General features: G+C 32.7%; 1 protein-coding gene across 2 annotated transcripts in view; it reads right to left on the bottom strand.

The window, feature by feature from the left end:
• LOC129949388 (actin-binding LIM protein 1-like) overlaps positions 1 to 21,558 on the bottom strand; it is a 302,819-nt gene that overhangs the window by 53,949 nt on the left and 227,312 nt on the right. The window contains exon 1 of one of the 2 annotated variants that reach the window (XM_056060818.1): positions 19,986 to 20,636. The exons of the other annotated variant lie outside the window; for it this stretch is intronic. The gene's annotated coding sequence lies outside the window, so the exon portion shown is untranslated. Of the gene's footprint in view, positions 1 to 19,985; positions 20,637 to 21,558 lie in introns of those variants that run through there. 2 annotated transcript variants of the gene reach the window in all.

Raw genomic sequence — 21,558 nt, 5'->3', positions numbered from 1 at the left:
TAATTGACACCTAGATTAGATTCTGTATTGACATCATGTCGAGTTAGACAACCGTTAGAAAGAAAACAAAATAAACATAAACTTTAGATTATTAAAGCTTAATCATTGTACTAACATAGGTAACTATTTAGAGATTTCGCAAACAAGAATGTCGGTCGTCGAATGTGACTATTTTTGTATCTAGATATCAAATAAATACTACCTGCATTATGATCCATAACACTCATAGAAAAAAAGCAGGGATGTCATCAACAACAAGTCATAAATAAAGTTAATGTCTGTTGGTTTGAAAATTGTCAGAATTGAGTTTAAATATTTGTTAAAATACATAATTAGTAGTTCATAAAGCGATAAATATTTTCTTTTATATTTATTATAAGTAAACAAATGTGTTGTTTAGTTTTGATAAGGCTTTTGCGGTCTTTCAAAGCAGACTTATGACTGTATACAAATATTGAATGTATAAAAAAACATGGAATTCAAGGTTATAAAAAAATAATATTGAACGTTGAACTGTATACGTAATGAGTAATTAACTTAAAAGCAAATGAATAGTCAAAGTGAGCTTATTTATGTTGATTAGATTTTAAACTAAGATTGATATAATCACAGTGTATTAAAACCGGAAGCACGCCGATAAATGGAACTGCAATTTTAATAGAATATCAACACAAAAATACATTTTGAAAAAAGTACTTGAACAAAAATAGTGCGTTAGTTACAATTTAAAAAAAATGGCCACTTGAGTTGAATTTCAAAAATTGCGGTGCAAAATTTTAATAAACTCATTAATAAAATTCTTCAAAAAAAGAATTCTACATTAAATTGTATGTTTTTTTTTTTGTTCAAAAAAAAATGTTGAAGCTTTTAATCCCCTTAACAGAACCGATTAAGGTGGCTTTAAAAGGGACCAAACATTTATTGATCATTGGACGAAAAATTCAAAATTTTGCTGATCAATTCGGATGTAAATACACTTTGTATATTTTTCTGATTTTTTTAATTTCATTAATGAAACATTCAACTAAATTAAAAACTGTTTACACTAAGTCCAAAAAGTTTTAGTGCAGCAGCCAATTTTTAGTGTCGTTTAAAAAAAAAATACTAAAAATAAATGTAAAAAAACAAAAGTGGTAACATTGACAAAAAAAAAGTTACTTTCCACCTTCACTTTTTTACCAAATTTAAAAGAATTGTGATCATGATTTTCACAAACCTGTTTTCAATACATTGTTAAAGTAAATATTTTATCTCGAATCAAGAAAAAGAAAGCTGCTGTACGGAGATTTTTGGACTATGTGCATTTATAAGGAAATTGGATGTACATTTTTAATAGACTATTTTTTATATGCAAAAGTAAATCTTTAAAATAAAATTAAAAATCGCAATAAAAGGCGGTTTTCAATTGGTTTTCCGTTAACGACGGGCTGATTTTAATTTTTTTTTTTTTGACAGGAGGAAATCTTCAAAAGACACTTGGCAGTATTCGACACCAAGTAGTGTGGGACTTTTAACCACTAAAACCAGTGGTAGCAGTATTCGACACCAAGTAGTGTGGGACTTTTAACCACTAAAACCACCTCTTCATCAGGACCAATCTTGAAGGATCGACTTCCGATTTTTCTTTCTTAATTTTGTACAATCACTTTGGGGGAAGTTTAATCTTTTAATACTTTCCCATGTTTTTTAGACCATAAGCTCATGAGGCTTGGTTCTTCTTAATCTCCGAACATGGTTTCTTATATTCAAGACGGACTCCATTTCAAAATTAGTATGACTTTGCAGTCTCTAGTTGTGCGATACAGCGTATTTTTTAACAACTTCTGTAACCATTTCTATTTGTAAGTCACGATGTAGATCGGTATTTCTTATGTGCATTAACTACTCCACGAAGGACTTTATTTTGGAATTTTTGGATGATTTCGGTATTTGTTTTCTTTGTACATCCCCATAATTGGATTCCATAGGTCCAAACAGGCTGATTATACAGCATTATTTTGTTTTGGATTGATAAATCAGAATTGTTACCAAGCAACCAGTACATTTTTCTATATTTCAAGTTTAGTTCTTCTCTTTTCTTTCTGATGTGCTCTTTCCACTTAAGCTTTGCATCCAAAGTCATTCCAAGGTATTTGGCCGTATTAGCGTAAGGTACAGCTTGATTATTAGTGATTATTGGAACATTGTTTATCTTTTTATTTGTAAAGTTAATATGTGAAGATTTTGTTTCATTGAGTTTTATACGCCATTTTTCGATCCAAGCTCTCACTGTGTTGACGGCATTTTGTAGTTTTACTGCTGCCTTAGAGACACATTTGTCGGGTACCAAAATTGCGGTATCATCTGCATAAGTAGCCATTATGGTGTGATTACCAACAGGAATATCCTTTATGTATAGTAAATATAGTAATACAGGGTACCTAGGACACTTCCTTGTGGTACACCGGCTTCTATTTTCTTCAATTCCGAGTATTCTTGATCGTACCTTACTTTAAACAATCGGTCTGAGATGTACGATTTTAATATTTCAAAGTACTGCCTGGGAAGATCCCTTTGCAGTTTGTACTCAAGTCCCTCATGCCAAACCTTGTCAAAAGCTTGGGCAACATCTATATATATTTTAAAATTGAATGAAACAAGTTGTATATGAGATATACAAAAACATCTTTGCGAAAGATCAAATTTTGTGATGACTTTGGCACATAAATCAGGCTGAATTTGACCGAAAGTTTTGATGATGTTGCCTTTGAGGGCCGCGGTGTTTTGTGGCTTGTTTACATAGACATGCAACTTAAGGAAGTCCCACAAGAAAAAATGCTAAAGGGTCACATTATTTTGGTGGCGAATTCCAATCGACTCGGAGCGAGTAAAAACATTCCATGAAACCACTTGCGCAGAGTATCGATTTTGTTTTGTTTGGCTGTGTGGCACGTAGCGCCATCCTGTTGAAGCCATATGTATTCGGTGTTCATGTCATTAAATTTAGTTTACAGGAAGTTGGTGATCATCGACCTACTGCGATCGTTGTTGTAAACGGTGATGGCCTGGCCAGCATCATTTTCAAAATTGGGATCAACTTCCAAAGTTCTTTTGATAATAAAGTTGATTTGCCTTCAGTTATTGATTTTGACAGAAAGCAAAAGAAACAGTATGGCGAGGAGCTGTCAAAATCAACTCGTCCATTTAGTTAAATATCTGTTAGAGTCTGTCCCCCGTATTTATAAAGAAAATATACATACATAACATTAGTTGTTCGCTCCCGTGTTATGGAAAACTACTCCTTGGAATAAGAATTTTCCGAACTCAAACTAAAGGCAGTTGCCTACCGTTTCATTTGAGTCCGGAATATTTGTATTCCGTTGTGTAGTTTTCTTAAACACTTTTTTAAACACTGTTTTCTTTATAAATACGGGTATGAATAAATTACAATTTGGGCTATAAACTGCAAGCAATCTAGTTTCTGTACCTTTTTGTTATTGCCTGAATCTCAAGTACCGACCATAATCACACCTAACCTTTAAAAACACTTCTGTATATTAGTTTCTAGGTTCAAAAATACCTATGCAGAAATGATGATCACTTAATGATCAAATAAGCGTTTATATATTTCAAGTTTTAAAAGACGTTTTTTTTATAAATCACACAAAAAACTGTTATTTCAATGTATCAATCTCTGCCTTAAGAACATAAAATACACTGCAAAAGCTTCTTACTTCTTTGAATTGTAAACACATTTTCTTTCAATAAGCCGTTAGGTATATTTGTAGTTAAACTCTGATGGAAATAATGCTTCAAACACCTGGATTGGAATCGGCTTAGGCGTTTGCGTTAAATGATAATAACTAACGAACAAATTGATCATTTACAGTCACTTCTGAAAACTAAATATAAATCCCCAACGTAAACGGTTTTAGTTGTAATATGAATAGAGTTATCAGATGCTTACAAAAATGCTACAATACTCACTATTTTTGAAAAAAAAAGAACAAAATCTAAGAATAGTATTGATAAAAAGTCATTTTGGTCCTTGAATCTCTTTGCCTACATACATGTATCTTTTTTAAAAAGTCTTCTACAGTCAGTTCAAGAATTTTTACATTTTTGTTATTAACATTTTTTGGGTCGGGAAGATTGATTAGTTTATATCTCGTCAACAAAATTTTCAAATTTCTTGATCATCTATAAAAAGCTCTATGATGGTTAATGGCTACAATTTGGTAAAAATAAGTTTATCTTTTCTGTAAATCTCTATAATCTATTGAATATTACTCATGCATTCGTGTGCCTCATTAATTTTATTAATAAAAGAATGTATGTTCCCACACTAAGCTAATATTATATTATATTGGTTGTCTCTTCTTCAAGCTATTAATATATACCTATTTAAACCCCCTGTGAATTGTCCGGAACTATTAAAACAAAATTATAATCATAAGTCAACGACCTTATCTTATTCATTCAAATGGTATGAATATGTTCATAAAAACAAAGACACTATCCATTATAATATATCTTCTCTGATGTTGTGTACCTATCTACTTAACAAATTAAATAAAATTAAAAAATAATACATACATATACCCATCTATACATATTTTTCAATATCCACACTTTTATCATAAATTGACTTTGACAGCAAACCATACACACATCTGTCTACCTACCTTACCGACCAAGCAATCTACCATAATATTCCCTCATGTCAAATTTAACAGTCACACAAAAAAGTCAAACAAACGAAATAAAAAATATAAAAAAAGTTCATATTCTCATTTTTCATATACTCGACACTCTTGTGGAGTACATAGGTACATACTTTACTTATATACATAAATATGTACATATATACAAAAAGACAATATTATAAGCAAAAAAAAAAACCGATTGCATATTGCGGTTAATTATAATGATGTTGGATGATGAGTCCCCAAACGTCAATCATAATTAGTATCAAGTTTCGCACAGAAATAAAATACAACAAAAAATAATAATAAATGAATAAAAGCCCCATCACCAGTGATAATAATGAAACTGAGGATATTTCAATAAAAAGGAGAAAAAAATATAAAAAAGAAAATCAAAAATGAAAAAAAAACGTGCTCCCCCTTGGAGTGTCTTTCTTATAGGAGCAATAGCATACCGCTGCTTGATGGATGTATGGACAGAGGGGGGATATTCCACAGCTACCGCCGCCGCCGCCACAGCAGTCATCGTCCCTCAACAACCCAGCACAACGGATAACAACACAACAACTGTCAGCTCGTATTAAGTTACGATGACACTTCTCAGTGTCATGCCAGAGCATAACAATAATTACTTGTTGTTGATTATTTATATGCCTACACGATGCGACAATGGTGACAATGTCAACAGCAACACACAGCACAACAACGGCAAACGGCAACACTCAAACTCAACAACAACAACAAACGGAACAGAACAATGATGATTATGATACCCGGCGACGACGACTATGACGATGACGACGGAGACGAACGACGATGATGATGACGATGACGACAACGAAGAGATGAAGATGTTGATTATGGAGAATGAAGTATACAGAGTTGATGAAGAGGATCCACCACACCACCACCATCATCATCATCAGCAGCAGGAACCCGAACTCGAACCCAAACTTGAAGCCACCACCATACTGATAGGTACAACGACCACCATCCTCATCAAGAGGATCCAGAAAGTGCGAGAAAGAGAGTGAATGGATCTGTGATTGTGGATAATTATCCGGTGTGCATTTTATTTTACTCTTTAAGCCTCTGCTCCACTCTGTACTCTGTTGCTGCTCCATCATCAGGCTTCTTCTTCATCATTTCATATAGACGCGCCTGGTTGTATGCTCACAAAAAAAAAATACAAACGCGTCAAAGGAAGAACCAATGTGGCGATGTTTGGCAAAGTGGGAAAAAGCGAGAGAAATCATCCTCATCATCAGGAGTAGGACACAGTAGAACCACCCCACCCAATATGCTCCAATCAACCCACCACCCATGTTATAGATGTATGTACCACAATAAGTTGGATAAAATCGACGAATCAACTATATGAAACGCATTGCGATCTGAACAAGAGGAGTAGGAGCAGGAGAAGGAGAGATAGGCCTAGTATATCAAGCGGAATGGAAATAATAACAACAGCCAGATTCAGATTCAGATTCCGAGCCAGATCCAGAGTCAGAGCCGAAGCTGAAGCCAACCACCACCATTACCACCACCACCATCATCATCATCATCATCATCATCATCATCATCATCATCATCATCATCATCATCACTAGAGAACTACTACTGACTCCGGCCGTAGATGATGATGATGCTGCTGCTGGTGGTACTGGTACTGGGTACTGGTGGTGCTGCTGCTGATGATGATGACGGCGACAACGACTACGACGACAAAGTCTGAAAGATTTATTAATTAATTAAAACGACAGGCTATAATATCACTCTTTTAATTAAGTTCATTATTTTTAATTGGATGCGGTTTGTTCTTTCGCCGACTTTCATTAAAACGACAACGCCGCACCGCCACCACCCTACCGCACCGCTCCGCTCTACTCGATTCCATACCACGCCACCGCTGCGGCCATATACTAAATATATAGATACTTACATACAAAGCTACATTCGACGAGGCTCTACATTCGTTAAGAATGACAAGACGAAGATACAACTCGACGATTATTATGATGATGATGATGATGACGACACCGACGAACGACGACGACGATTGAGTGAGTGAGTGAGTAAGTAAAGTGAGTGTCCGTCTATCCAAAAGTTGTGCTTGCTACTTTTACCGGGTTTTTGGTAGACTCCTTGGGTTTTTTTTTAATTTCAATTTAAAATGGGCCACGTTCATATACATAATATAAATAAGTCAGTACCTACTTCATTCAGGATGCGGCAGAAAGTAGGTGTACCTGCTGCTGCAACAGTAAGTACTTACATTGGTCGGTAAGGTAGGTACCTCTGCCAACCCACTCCAGAGATGTCAATTCTTTTTTTGTTTCTCATCGTGTCGTTGAGAGTTAATTTTAAGAAAAATTAACTTTTTAAGGACGACAGGGTTGCCAAGGGAATATTATTGGTTGGGTGCATTTTTATGAATTTTGGGTGAGTTTTATATGTATTAGGTTTAGTGGGGTAAGCCGCAGGGAATACAGTGATTTTGAGGCAGTTGGAGAGTTAAAGTATTTTTTTTACTAAGAAATAAAGTTATGAACAAAATGCGGACTAAACCCTACAACCTTTGTCTTGTAGTCTAAGCTTATAATATAATTTTAAATAAAAATACATTTATAGCAGAAAATGTAAGAAAATTTACACGAAAACAATATGACAGGTGTCGGTTAAAAGATTACTACAAAATGATAATCACGAGAAAATAGGGTATTTTTTGTTTAACGATTTTTCAAAAAAGTCTAGTTGTGACTTAAAGTATTGTTTATAATTTTTGAGGATTTTTTTTTTCAAATGCAATCTTATATTAATTTGTATAGAAATAGGAAGGTATTAAAAGAATTTGTAGCCATCAAATAAAATATTGATCAATAGTATTAAAATTCGGCAAAATTTAAGACATTCTGTAACGATTAAAAACACATATTATATACTTTTTCGTCAACCAAGATATAATTTAAATTGAAATCTCGATTTCTTGTAACACAATTTTAATAATAATTGAACTTGTCCAGAAATTACGGACAGAGCACATCTAAAATTATGGCTCAATTGGATCTTTTAACATGTTTAAAGGGTTACGAGTTGTAATTTATGACCCTTAATCTATAGATGTTGCATATTTGTCAACGAATTTTGAGCTAAGTATGAAAAAAAAGAAAATGTTGGCAACTCTAGTAAAAATACAATTGGACAACTTAGGGTTAGTAAAAATGAAAAACCTAAAATAGCTTTACCCAAGTCAAAATTTTTGTAATAAGTGGCCAAAACTTATGATTGGAGTCCAAAAATAATGTGAATAAGATTTACAAAAATATTCTTTCCATTTTTTGATAGTTAAGACTTATAGTATAAAATTTCAGAAAGTAGAGCTAACACAATTTTCTGAAAACAAAAATTTAAGTGAAATTGCTGTTTTTTCAAACACAATTACATATCAGGAATATGTGACAAAAATACGAAATGACAAGATTCAATAATACTGTTTCATTGGTAAAATAAATCAAGTATTATTTTGATTTGCATCTGTCACAGTCGCAAATTTGTATCCATTGGTCAAATTAATTTATTTTTTGTATACTATTTGTATCAATACGAATTCAATTTCCATATGTCAGATGGTGAATTTGAAATCATTAGCGTCCTCGTTTTTTCTTTTTTCTTCTCATTTCAACTGTCAACTCTCGTGTTTTCTCACGCAGCCATTTTTAATTTCTGACATTTACACGTTTTGACAATATTTCGCTAAGTTTTGTTTAATATGCATCAAGTTGATTTATTATTTTTTCAGATGTCTCAATTTTAATTTGACAACTACACAATACACATGCAAAAAACAAAGTCAATTTTCAATTAAATTTCACTGCTCAAAAAGTGAAATTCGAATTTACCAATGGGAAACCTCACAAGATGTGATCGTCAAAAGTGACAGCAATTGCTTTAGACTAATTTCCTTTTTTTGTTTAATAAAGAAATAATCTAAACAAAGTGATCTCAGATCAATCTTTTTTTTCTATAGTCTCTAATTTCATTTTATTTTACTTATTATTTTTACACTTCTGACGCCATCTATCTGCCAGCATGAAAAGACTTTGAAATTTATCCACTAAGAATAAAACAATCAGATCAACTTATTAATCCATCATCATATTACATCTCACCTTCAACGTAAGTCTTATAGGAACAACTTTTTTTAAGTTAATTAAAAGAACAAAAGATGACTATAAATATTTATTTAATTTATTAAAAGTCTTTTTACTGATCATTTAATATGTAAGAAGTCATTCAACAATACACTGCATATACTTCTTTGTTCTTTCTTACTATCTGTGTTTTTTCTGAAATAAAGCTCATCTCAATCAATCAACAAAGGTACTTAAATTTATTTCCCATTCCCTGATGACGTTTTAAATATTTAAACATCAAGCAATTATAATTATTAAAAGTAAATCGCAAATAACATCCCTGTAGTACAAAATGTATAATAATGGCGATGACAGTTCTTTCATATTATCGGCTTTCCCGCTTTAGCTGAACAGAAAAATGCTGACTGACTGTGACTTTTGGACTGGCTTCACTGCATCAGCCAAACTTACTCACTCAAACTCACCTCACCTCAGATAGGTACCAGAACCAGACCAGGTTGATGGGTGCGATGCGATGAGATGATGAGCAGCAAAGTTAATGCCTCTGATAAATGTTATTGCAGAAGATACGGAGGTATGATGATGGCGCAGCCCCAGCCAGCGAGAGCGGGTGATGCCATACTGTTTTGGGTTTTTGCAGGATTTATCTTCTGTCAAATGTCGATGCCGATGTCGACAAAAGGCAACTTGCGCGCCAAGGCAAAAGAAGATGAAAATGATTCACGGATGATGGAGGGTAGGGTTTTCGTTTGTCTTTTTTTTTGGATCAGAACTTTGGATTTTTGTTTCCATTTTTTCGCGGACTCGGCCAGAGTTATAGTTATTTACTTATATACGTTGTACACGCCTCATATGAAATATAAAGGTGCGCACACAAAACCATATTATTACCACCACCACCACCGACGCCAAGCAAACAGCAACAACAACAAAACAAGAAGAACGAGCGATAGCGGTGGTTTGGTGGCAAGTCAGTGGGGAAGGTATTGGGTGAATGGAAATTATTTTTAATTGGGCGAAATGCTTGTTAACGGTGTTGTTGAAGTGTCAAATATTATTTAATATCGATGGTGGGCATTTATCTCAGGTATTTTATATGCCTATATTTTTATGAAGGTGGCAGGAAGGTAGTTCTGTATATCTTTTTGTTGCTGTTGTTGTTATCTGTCCAAAATGAATGGCGAGCTGTGATGTGATGTTCTGTGCAGTGCGCCGTGCATTTATGGATTTCTGTTGTAATTTGTTTTAATGATTTTTATTTTTGTTCATTTCATTGACGACAACGGCGCAACGGCGGTATTGGCGGCGGCGGAGGTGACAAGATATCTTAATTAAGCTTTCAAATTGTATTTTTCATATTTCATTTGGCAAATCGAAATATATACATATGAATGTATATGTAAGAGCATCAAGTGAAGAAGTAGATGAAAAGATTCATTCTTGATGGCATAATTTTAGTGAGAACCAATTTAAAAAAAAAATAACACACTGATTTAATTTGCTGTTTTCAAAAGAAAGTGGATACCTTTCTAATTAGGCACCTACTAACTTACAATCACACAAAAGGGTATTTCATAAGTGAATGTCAAACTCTGACAGTTAAATGTACCATGTTGTAAATGTGACACCTGTCAAAATGAATGTCATTCATTCAGGAACAAATCATGGAAAGAATTAAATAGAAAATTTTGCAAAGTTGGCAATACTTATTGTCACAATAATCGTCCTATTTATTTGAAATAACTGTGAATAAATTAAGAAATAGCTGCTAAATGTAGTGTTACTGACTGGACTGGTAAATGTACCATGTTGTATATGTGACACCTGTCAAAACTTATGGAAACAATGAAATAGAAATTTTTGCAAAGTTGGCAATATGTACTGTCCCAGTAATAGTCCTTTTCAAAGGATTATTTGAAATAACTGTAAATAAATTAAGAAATAGCTGCTAAATGTAGTGTTACTGACCGTAAGAATTTGAAGGATTCAAAAATGAAGCAGTCGTTTTTCCGTCGCTCACAACACCTTGGTCTGTGGCTTTCATTACGGTAGCTGAATGCACTTTGGAACCATTGGAAACTGAGAAAACCGGTCTTCTAAGGCGCTAGTTATAGCTATCATTGGTTTTCATCATTAAAAACAAACATTGGAATTTTTTGACAGGTCGTTTATAGGGATCATTTAAAATTTATGTCATAGAAATATTTTTCCTGATTGAAAACCACCGACAAATTTTTACTGACAGAAATCTCTCATTGGAATTGTGTGAAATTGGAACACAAATCGGTGGAATGTTTCGTTTCGCTTTTGAACATAAAAGTATCAGCTGTTCAGGAAAATGAATTTCCGTGCGGAAAATAGAAAACTACATTTTTAGAGAAAAATAAATGTACAACTAAACTTTTTTTTTATCAAAAAAAATTCTTTGCGTGATTTCCGATCGATCGATTTATAATTTTCATTTCTAATCAAAGCGGAACTCCGTCAAATGTTGATTCAAAAAAATTTTCGGATCGATTTCAATGACGTCAAATTGAAAATTTTTCAGCAGAAGCTTACCTCACATGCTAGCAAAGTCGAAAAATAGCAACTGAGATAGTGTGATTTGACTGGGTTGGAATCTACGAAGTCACAGTCGCAAATAAAAATAGTCCATGCCTTTCGCCCATTTTGGTCTGATTTAGCCTTTGACTAATTTTATACTCCGTTACTCGAATGCTTAATTTTAGAAAACATTTTGTTAGCATTAAAAAGGATATAAAGGGAAACAAATGCGTCATACAGGTTTTTAGCAAAACTTTAATCGTTCCGCAGCGTACGCAGTAGAATTTCTCAAAGGGCAAAACATCTAATATTTTGACACTTTCTTATTTGCTGCTCACATCGTATAATTCTAAGCGTGATGTTCTATAGCCTATAACTAGTCTTCTATCAATAAGCGGGCTATCTTAGAATGAAAGAATTTTGCAAATCGGATCAGTAGTTCCTGAATTTAGCGCGTTCAAACAAACAAGCAAACATACAAACAAACAAACTCTTCAGCTTTATATTATTGGTATCGATAAAATTACAAAAAAACATCGATACACTAACCCTTTCAAATCAATATATTCCGAATTTTACCTACACAATCTTTGTGTTATTTAAATTTAAATAAATATAAAACGCTTAATGGAAGACCCAATACCCAATCCGGTAATGATTCCTTAAAAGCCGTTGATGAGATAACAAGGCTGGTATATAAACAAAAAGTCTTAGTGTCTAGAAATAATGGTTATAAACACTCCAATTTCTTAAAAACTGTACAAACTCAAGCGGGAAGAAATGTCTAAGTCAAAAAAGTTTCAACTGAATCAATTTAGTTTTGCTGACTTTGTATTCTACACTCGTATCTCTTAATAGGTATATACCAATTATATTTTGCATTTAAAGACTTAATAACCTTCTCAATATCTTCCTTTGTCTTACAAGCTGACGCAACTGCGTTTGTAATAATTTAGGAAAAAGCCTTTACACAAAATTTCATTGATATGATTTATGTATTTCAAAAAATTTTGAAAATCTGTTGCGTCACTTAAAAACAAGGAGGTGATATACACAAGTGTATACGCCAAAGTATCCTCACCCAAAATACGCAATTCATCCTTTTAGTAGGTGTTTATGAGGTATGTGCTATGCAAACGATACAAGCAATTTCAAAATTATGGGTTTTGTGTTTTAAGTATTAAAAAGTTATTTTCAGAATATATTTACAGCTCCTAGATTTTGAAATGAAACTACATAATTTCAAACAAGAACCACCTGCACATCATCTAGTGCTAGTTCCTATAGTTAATATATTTAAATTATTTTTAAAAATATAATTAGATAAAAACATACATAAATATGTATATAGTAGGTATAATGCATGCTTTAAGACTTCAAGGCATCATCTTCTTCACTTTATAGGTAGGAATTTTACATAGGTAACCCACTTGCCAAATGCAATAATCATTAATCTTTGAAAGCAAACGCTCTAAAACAAAACATACTTAAAATATTTGCACATTAACATAAATTATAAAAATAAAATAATTATTTTTTTGTTGTTGTAGTTGCCATCAGGAAAATAAGTACTTAAAATTCTACTAATTATATGAAAACTAATTAAAGTCCTGTCTAATGTATCAGTGTGTGTATATATATGGTCATTATAATTGATTTAATTGCTTTTTTGGCTTTCTTGTTGTTGTTTTTGTTGGTTGTTGTTATTGTTGGTGTTGTGTTTTTAAAGAAAATACTATTTTGAAACATTTATTGATATATATCTTTTGCTTGATGAGATTGCACATTTAAGTGACTAAGAACCAAATTAAAATTAATGACCGTTGTTGATTTATTATTTCAGGAAAAGGTAATGCCTAAAACAATTGAGGCCATAAGAAGCTGAATGGTTTGTCACAAATTTTTGTACTAAATTATTAAGACATGTCGTTGCGAAAAATCTTGGTTTTTCATTTTTTTTACAAACTATAAAAACTCAAGCCAGGGAAATAAAATAAATGGGTTTTGCAATGATACTGAAGCCAGCCCTCAATTTATAACATCTTTTTCGCAATTAATGTTAAGTACAGGCCATCTAGTGGTTTCTTTTTAAATCTAAAGTTATTTTGACACTTACAGCTGATTCTTGCTAGAAATCCTCCACTAATGAAAATTCGCTTAAAACTTAAATAACTTTGGTGTACATTAAAAACACATTTCTAAAGTGTTTGTTGTAGGGCCTGAATAGTGAATAGAAGTTTTGACCGAAACGAAACACCAAGCGGACCTGCTGTACGCAAATTTTGTAACAAAAATTCGAGCAAATGGTATCCTAGTGGACAACATCCATTGTTCCTATAATCGTACGGTATTTAGAAATGTGAGGATGTGACTGCTGAAAATGACGTTTATGAGTTCAGCCATTGGAATTCAATAAAAGCTATCATAATGAAGCTTCGACCTCAGGTTTCATTTGACAGTCGTAAGGAAATAACCTAATGTTATGTAATGTGACTCCAAACGGAATTTGTGGTTCAAATTTGCTGAACATTTGCTTTGTCTGACAGCTCAACAGCTGTAAAAAAGTCAAGAAACAAAATAAATTTGCTTTTGGAGGGATTCCCATTGGTTATTATAGGTTGTGTAAGCTACTTCCGCGATAAATTTAATTTCTTCGATTTTAAAACTCATATTTTTTTATTTTAAGGAAAAATAACAACTGCTAATGACAGATGTGCCATTTTAGAAATGTCATTTTGAAAGTGTGACTTAAAGCAACTTCGAAGTAGGCTTACCGTAACGCAGTCGAAGCCGAAGCTGAAGCGTGTTTGTGTTTTAGCCATTATGCCAACGGTAAACGTTACATGTCCATTTAAACCTACTTATTTTAAAATGAAAAAGACATGGATTTTGACGACTTTTGGTTCATAGAGGATGTCGATCTATCGCGGACCAGAATCCCAAATTGTGTCATCAGCCGTCTTGACAATATCACTTCACCGCTTCGCAGCTTTGAATTGATTTTGTTTGTGGGAAAAACGGAAAAAACCAACAACTTGCCTTATTACAAAAAAATATCATTTGCCAATTTTTAAGGGCACCAATGGGATGTTAGCAGTCTGAGTCGCTTCCCAGCCTCATTTTATAAAGTTATTCTTTTTTTTAATGATGATCTTGCAATCCCCAAACAAAACAAAAATTAGACACACTGGACTTAGACTTATTAATTATTAAGCAACACATTTTATAGTTTTATTTACCTACCTACTTAACACAGGTATACCTACGACGACTGGTTTTATTTAAATATTTTTTATAGCCTTTAAATCTCTCTAAAATGTTTAACTCTTGCAAATTATTACCTCGTCAATAATAAATAACTGTATAGTCATATTAAAACTCGTAAAAAAAAAGTTTTTATTACATAGTATAATTTTTGTTGTTGCTAATTTGAATTTCATTGTGTTTAAGCATTAAAGAAAAATGTTACTAGGTTTACAATGGTCGTTTTGAAAAACACACACAATTATCAACAATATGCCAAAGGTAGGTATTTCTTATCTTTTTAAAAAAAAAAAACATAATTTTTTATTTCCTTTTTATTGCCACCTAATTAATTTTCAACATTATTGGGTAGGGAAATTAATTTTTGTTTTAATTAACAGCACAAGCTTGTGCAGATTGTGTATACCAACAATTTTGTTTTATTTATTATTTTTAATCTTTAAAAGTTCTGGGGGAGTGGTCGCAGATAACAATGGCCAATGTTGTAGGAACGTCGTTTATGGACTTTTGATATACTTGACTGCTTTCCCGTTTTATATAAAGCCAAAGAGTTGGTTTTACAACAACACGTTCCACGTTTGTATTACTTGTAAAATAACTCTTTGGTGATCTGCCTTTTTCTTTAAAAAAAAAATTGCCTAATCATCAATTTTGAATGTTCTGGAAAGTAAATTTGCTAACTATCAAGTTTGAAGTTTTATTTAAAAAAAAAGTCAGCTGAACTATTTTTAAGCATTCCTTTTTCAAATATTTTGGGAATTTTTTGCCAGAACATATATTCAACATATGTATGCAGTATTTGTTGACTACAGCAGACATTTTACATAACCCACTCTCAGACTTCCAGCTAATATTGTCAGTCCAAACACCGCACCAAGCAGCGGCACCATGATGATGAAATCTCATGTTGGAAAAACCTTTTCCTATAAGAGAATGATAATGGCTTTGTAATTTTAGATTTAAGTATTTTTTACCACAGGGCAATCAAATGTTAAGACTGTTTTTAAGAAAATAGAGCTCTCAATTTCTTATAAAAGGTAAATACCTACCTATTCACCCTCATTGCGAAGATCAATTATTAACAATTGATGCTTTTTAATTAATTTCTATTGAATATTTGTTGATCCATTGTGAATATTTTTAATTATCTGTTTTGAATGGAAAAAATCGTTATTGTGAACAAAAATTTCATCATTTTTAATTTAAGAAAGTTAGTGTTAAATTATTGATTAAGGTTTTAGAATTGTTAATTATTTTTTTTTCACAAAGTAGTAAGTTATACAAAACAGTTCTACACTTAGTTTAATTGAAGAGAACTGAAATTGAACTCGCCAAAAGATTTTGTTCTAAAGTTGTAGCTTATAGGGTGATTTTTTAAAAGCTATATGAAAGTTTTTCGAAAAAAAAACATATAATTCAGAAAAATGTATGAAATCTCTATTTGAATTGATAATACGGTTCACATAATTTAATGAAGATTATTTCATGCAACTGTTGACCTTGACTGCACCTCAAATCGTCCATCCACTTAGTCCAATTTTGACATACTCTTTCCAACACTTCAGCCGTTATTTCACAAATAAATGCTTAAATGTTGTCTTCCAATGCGTCAATTGAAGCGGGCTTGTCTGTATAGACTTGAAGTTTAACTTTAACATAGCCCCACAAACAATAGTCTAAAGACGTTTAATCGCACGATCTAGGCGGTCAATTGACCGGTCCCGAACGTGAAATAAAATGTTCACCGAACTCGCCCCTCAATAAGCCCAATGTTGCGCGTGCTCTGTAGCATGTGGCACCTTCTTTTGGAAACCATATGTCATGCAAGTCAAGCTCTTGCATTTTGGAAAAAAAGTTGCATATCATCTCACGGTAGCGCTCACCATTCCCAGTTGTGTTACGATTCACACCATCTTTGAAGGAGTACGGTTCAATAATGCCACCAGCCGATAAACCGCACCAAACTGACTTTTTCTAAATGCGTTAGTAGCTCTTACAATGCTTCTGGCTGATATTCACTCCAAAATCGACAATTCTGCGTATTAACGCACCCATTGAGCCAAAAATGTGGAAAAGTGGATGTTTTGCCAACTTTCAAAAAACCCATTCATCAAAAATTTTACGTAGCAGCAGGTCGTTCGGCTTCAATTCTTGCACCAGCTGTATATTTGCAAGAGCTGTTCGTTTGTAAGACGATTGATGGTTAAATTATAGACCTAACTGAAGATGTTTGACAGTGAAACAAAACACGAAACATGCGTCAGCTTACTAGTGTTGCCAAGCAGATTATAGCTAAAAAATCACCCTTTATGTAAATAGCTTAGGTCTTCCAAAACAAACTTTTAAAAAAGTGACTGCAATAATCTAGCCGTTTTGACAAAAACAGAATCGTTTAAAGGCTCAACTTTCCATTACCGCAGCACGAATTTCGACTAGCGGATTTTTTTATTCGATAGATATGTGCAAATAAATAATAACTATAGCAATTTTAGAGCGAGGAAACATTTATTTCTATTTTTAATTAATTTTTAAAGTTCACTTTTTTCCATACAAAACACTCAAAAATGGTTGATTTTGACATTTCTTCCCTGTTTTTTGTTCAGTGTTGCCATACTTGTTTTTTTTCTTGGTAATTTCTTGTATTTTAGTGCTCAAATGGAAAAGTACTTTGCATATACCCAAACTCGCACCCACCCCAAATCCTATAGTGACCCCAAGCAGGGAGGTTGCAGGGGGGCAGCATGCCCCCCCTAACATACCTAGCTGTTAGTACGCCGTGCTATCAATTAAAAAAAAATTGTTTTAGGCTCAAAAAATGCAATACAAAAAAAGTAGGGTTAAGTCCGAAAAAGAAAATATTTTTTTTTATGACTTAAAGTTGTTTCCTCGCCCTAATATTTAAAACATGTTCTATTGAGACCCCTACCTAACTGTACAAAAAAAAATCAGAAGGAAATTCGTGCTGCGGTAATGGAAAGTCGCCCCCGTTTAAATTCTCATCTTTTAAACCAAAACGTTAAGTTAACTCATTTTGTTTAAAATTTTATTGATTTAAGGAAAATAACATTTAAAACATGAATAAAAATTAGAACTATTCACAATGGCATATTTTATGAATTCACTTCCGCAATACCGATTTTAATTTCAATTGATAAATTCTATCATTCGTCAATCGGTTTATTGTTTATCAAAAATTAAATACAGTTTCCTTAGGTTTTTGTTTTTAGGGATTGGTATACTTGTCTTATTTTAAGATTACCTGTAATTTAACTTTCTAAAAGTTGGAGAAATCTTATCAATTTGAGCTAGAAATATAAATTAAACACATCGCCGACACGAATCTTTTGTTTTCAAAAACTTAATATTGTTAAGACAGTACAAGGAAGACTTAAAACTCAGGCTGATTTTCTAGGTACCTACTAATACAGTGCTTTGCATTAGTATAACCGCACCTGAAAGTAACTCCTTGGTACCTTTTTTAAGACGATTTCGTCGAGTGAGCATGTCTTCCAGCTGTATAATGCCCCAATACATGTAAGTGGTCAAAGTTTGAACTGGTGCAGATCGAACAACATTAATTTGATGGAATGGCCGCCATGTTCTCCAGATTGTAACCCCATCAAAAATTTTTGGGGACATTTTAACATGCAAAATGTATGCCCATAATAGGCAATTTGCAAGTGTTGCCAAGCTACGAGAGGCAGTTGTGACGAAATGGGACTCTAGACGACTTCATATTTGAAAATCTAGTGAATAGTATTTTAAACACCAGAAAAGGAAATAACGGTACTTAATTTTCTTCTCAATTTGCTTGATCAGTGATGTATTTCAATAAAAAAAATAGTAAGGGTGGAAGGTTTCCCATAAAATTTTGTCAGATACGATTATACTTATGCAAGGTACTGTAACTATGTTGGTAGGTATACAAATTTTGTAACTTTATATTGGATTGAAATCCAACGACTTCCCTAGCTAAAATATGAGAAAAGATCAACTTGTTTAAAACTTTCCTCGAAAGTGTCAGTTTATTTATTTTATAAAGCTTACACAGTAAGAAAACAGATATCTTATAAATTTGTGAGAGCCTATGACTTAACTCATTGTCTTCATAATAAACTAAAACGTTTTCTACATTCAAATTAAAAGACAGTCAAATATGGTTCGAGGGAACAGCTCCCACTTCAGTTCAAGATGAACCACAATTTTGATACATACTCCATATACTTAAAATCAAGTTGTTATGAATTTATTTTTAGTACTTAAAAAAAGATTCACTGTCCTTGATAATATGACAGCCACTGTAAAAGGTACATACCTATAAAAAAAAAGCTTCCTAGCTACCTACATAATTTTGTTTTGAGATTGTTTTTGTTATCTGTCAATTTCAGCTGATTTAACATTTGAACAACCTGTTATCTCAGCAAAATACGAACAAAAAAAATTGACTGGCGCCCAATCTTGAGTAGGTAGGTATGTTCTAATAGAATTAGATAGGTACAAGTGCTATTATTCAAGGTACTTTATTTGACATCTAATAAATCTTAAAATAATATTGACTTTTTTGTCATGTACCTTACCTACCTAGATAGGTACTTTTCCAATTTAAAGTGCATTTAAAAGAAAAAGTCAAATTCGAATTTGATGATGAAATGACATTTCCTAATATTTTTAACAAGAACAGCGATTCGAAATATCTCATTAAATTAATCAAAACATTGCACCACCCAATAAGTACGTAGGAACTTTTTTTTAGTGAGTTTTAACTTTTTGAAACACCACTGTAACTTCCGCTTTTAACTGTCATTCATAATGCAATATTTATTATACGTAGCAATGCATGTGTATTGAAGTGCTACGGAATTCTAAATGTACATAGGAAGTTAGGTACAAAAAAAAAAACTAACTAAAAATCAGCACCAAAAATATCGACACTCACTTTTCCACTCAAACTTATTGACTCAGTAACAGATGGTCTACATTTTTGTTCTTCTTTATAAATTAAAGGAAGAATAAATTCCAGGCAACAAGAAGAGGAGACGAACAAAAAGGGGAACGTTGTTGGAAAGGGCAATGGAAAAATAATGAAATACAAAATTGACACCAACCAAAAGGAAAAACCAACGGTTTGTGTTGTTGGATTACATTTACCTATTGCACACAAAACACAACAACAACAAAACCTAATTTATATTTCACTTAACGAAATCGAATGCAAGCAACAAAAGGAAGAAATAAAATCATCCAATGAGATATTTCTCAACTTAATTAACACAAATCGATGGCAAACATAATTTAAAAAAATAAAAGAAATACAATTTTGAGTTAAAACATATCTTACACTTTTTTAATTAATTTTTACTCCAACGCAGATGATGCTGCTGCTTTTGCTGATGTTGCTGTTGCTTATGCTTTTGCTTTTGCTGCTGTTGCAAGTAATCCACACTTCCCAAAAAAATAAAAACTGACGTTTAACCACAAAACTCGACCAAAAACAAAATAAATACAACAAAAATACAACCGTAGTAGAGACACTAAAGCAAACCACACAAGCTTTTAATTCTCCCTTTTTAATATTATTTTCTTTCTTATTTTTATTTCCTTCTTTTATATTTTTTTTGATATATTTTATTTTTGTGTGATTGATTAACAAGCACTTTTTTTAATGCAATACAATTTTTTAATGAATTTCAAAGCACTTGGTAGGTATTTTCAAATTATTAGCACCTTAGCACATTTTTAATTTTCAGTAAGCTTGTAGGTAGTACACGTATTAGACACGTTAACATTTACGTTGGTATTATAATAATATTTTTATTAAAAAACATAGTGTAATCAAACTTTTGTTATTTATAAACTTTGTTCACAAATAAAACAAAAGTAAATAAATTCGTATGAAAGAGACGAGGATTTTAAAAGCGAAGACGCGTAATCCCATAAAACACAACGACCACTCACGTACGACAAAGTTCGACTGTCTTTTGAAAGGTTTTCCACGCGGTAGCCAAGTCTCCCGAAAACACAACACACTACACACCACCACTCTTACAATTATAATATCCCGTATATTTACTCCATCTGTATACCGTATGCCGTCGTATACCCTTCCCGTACGCCACTGACATTCCCTTCACAAATACAACAACACTATACAGTGTACAGACAGAGTGGTTCCATTTTTATTCGTTGGTTTGTTTCGTTCGTACGTTCGTTTCGTTATTTTCAGTTGAAAAAGAAATGTGGATGGAAGAACTGAAGAAAAAGAAGGAAGAAGAAGAAGAGATGAAGAAGTAGCGTTGGTTGTAGGTGGCGGGCGAGAGTCAAGAATAGAGCTAAAGGGGGACAACAACACGACCATGAGTATTTATTTTTCATTTGATGCTTTTTAATTACTGTACTTCTGTGTTCCAGTATCACCGCTAATTGGCACATACAAACTTCTTGAATTTCAATTAAATTTTATATTCTCTTCTTCTTCTATGTGTTTGCGCGCAATGGCCGTGTAAAAAAAAAAAAACAGTAAAATAGAAGAACAAAAAGAAGAGCGAGAGCGTAAGCGAGCCAACAAGAAGAGGTAAATGTCAAAAAAGTAACGAGAAACTCTCTCCAATACATTAGCATATAGATATTCTCTTTCCGTATGTGTATAGGGATTTTCATTCAAAACACAACATTTGTATAGGTGGATTTTATTCGATGTAAAATGTTTCTTCTGTGGGTTCAATTCAAATATTTCTGGAGTAGACAGTGTTACTGAAGTAAGTTGAATGTTAAATTGGTACTAGTAGTAGGAATTACTATTTTCTGGTTAATCTTTACACAGAGAGAGGAGGTTAAACTAGGCTTAACTTTCCTTTAGAAAAAACTATAACTTTCAGTTGGAAATTTTGGTATTTGATAAATATGAGTAAATA

This window comes from Eupeodes corollae, chromosome 3, assembly GCF_945859685.1.
Source record: "Eupeodes corollae chromosome 3, idEupCoro1.1, whole genome shotgun sequence".
NCBI lineage: Eukaryota > Metazoa > Arthropoda > Insecta > Diptera > Syrphidae > Eupeodes > Eupeodes corollae.
This window is presented reverse-complemented; position numbering and strand designations above follow the sequence as displayed.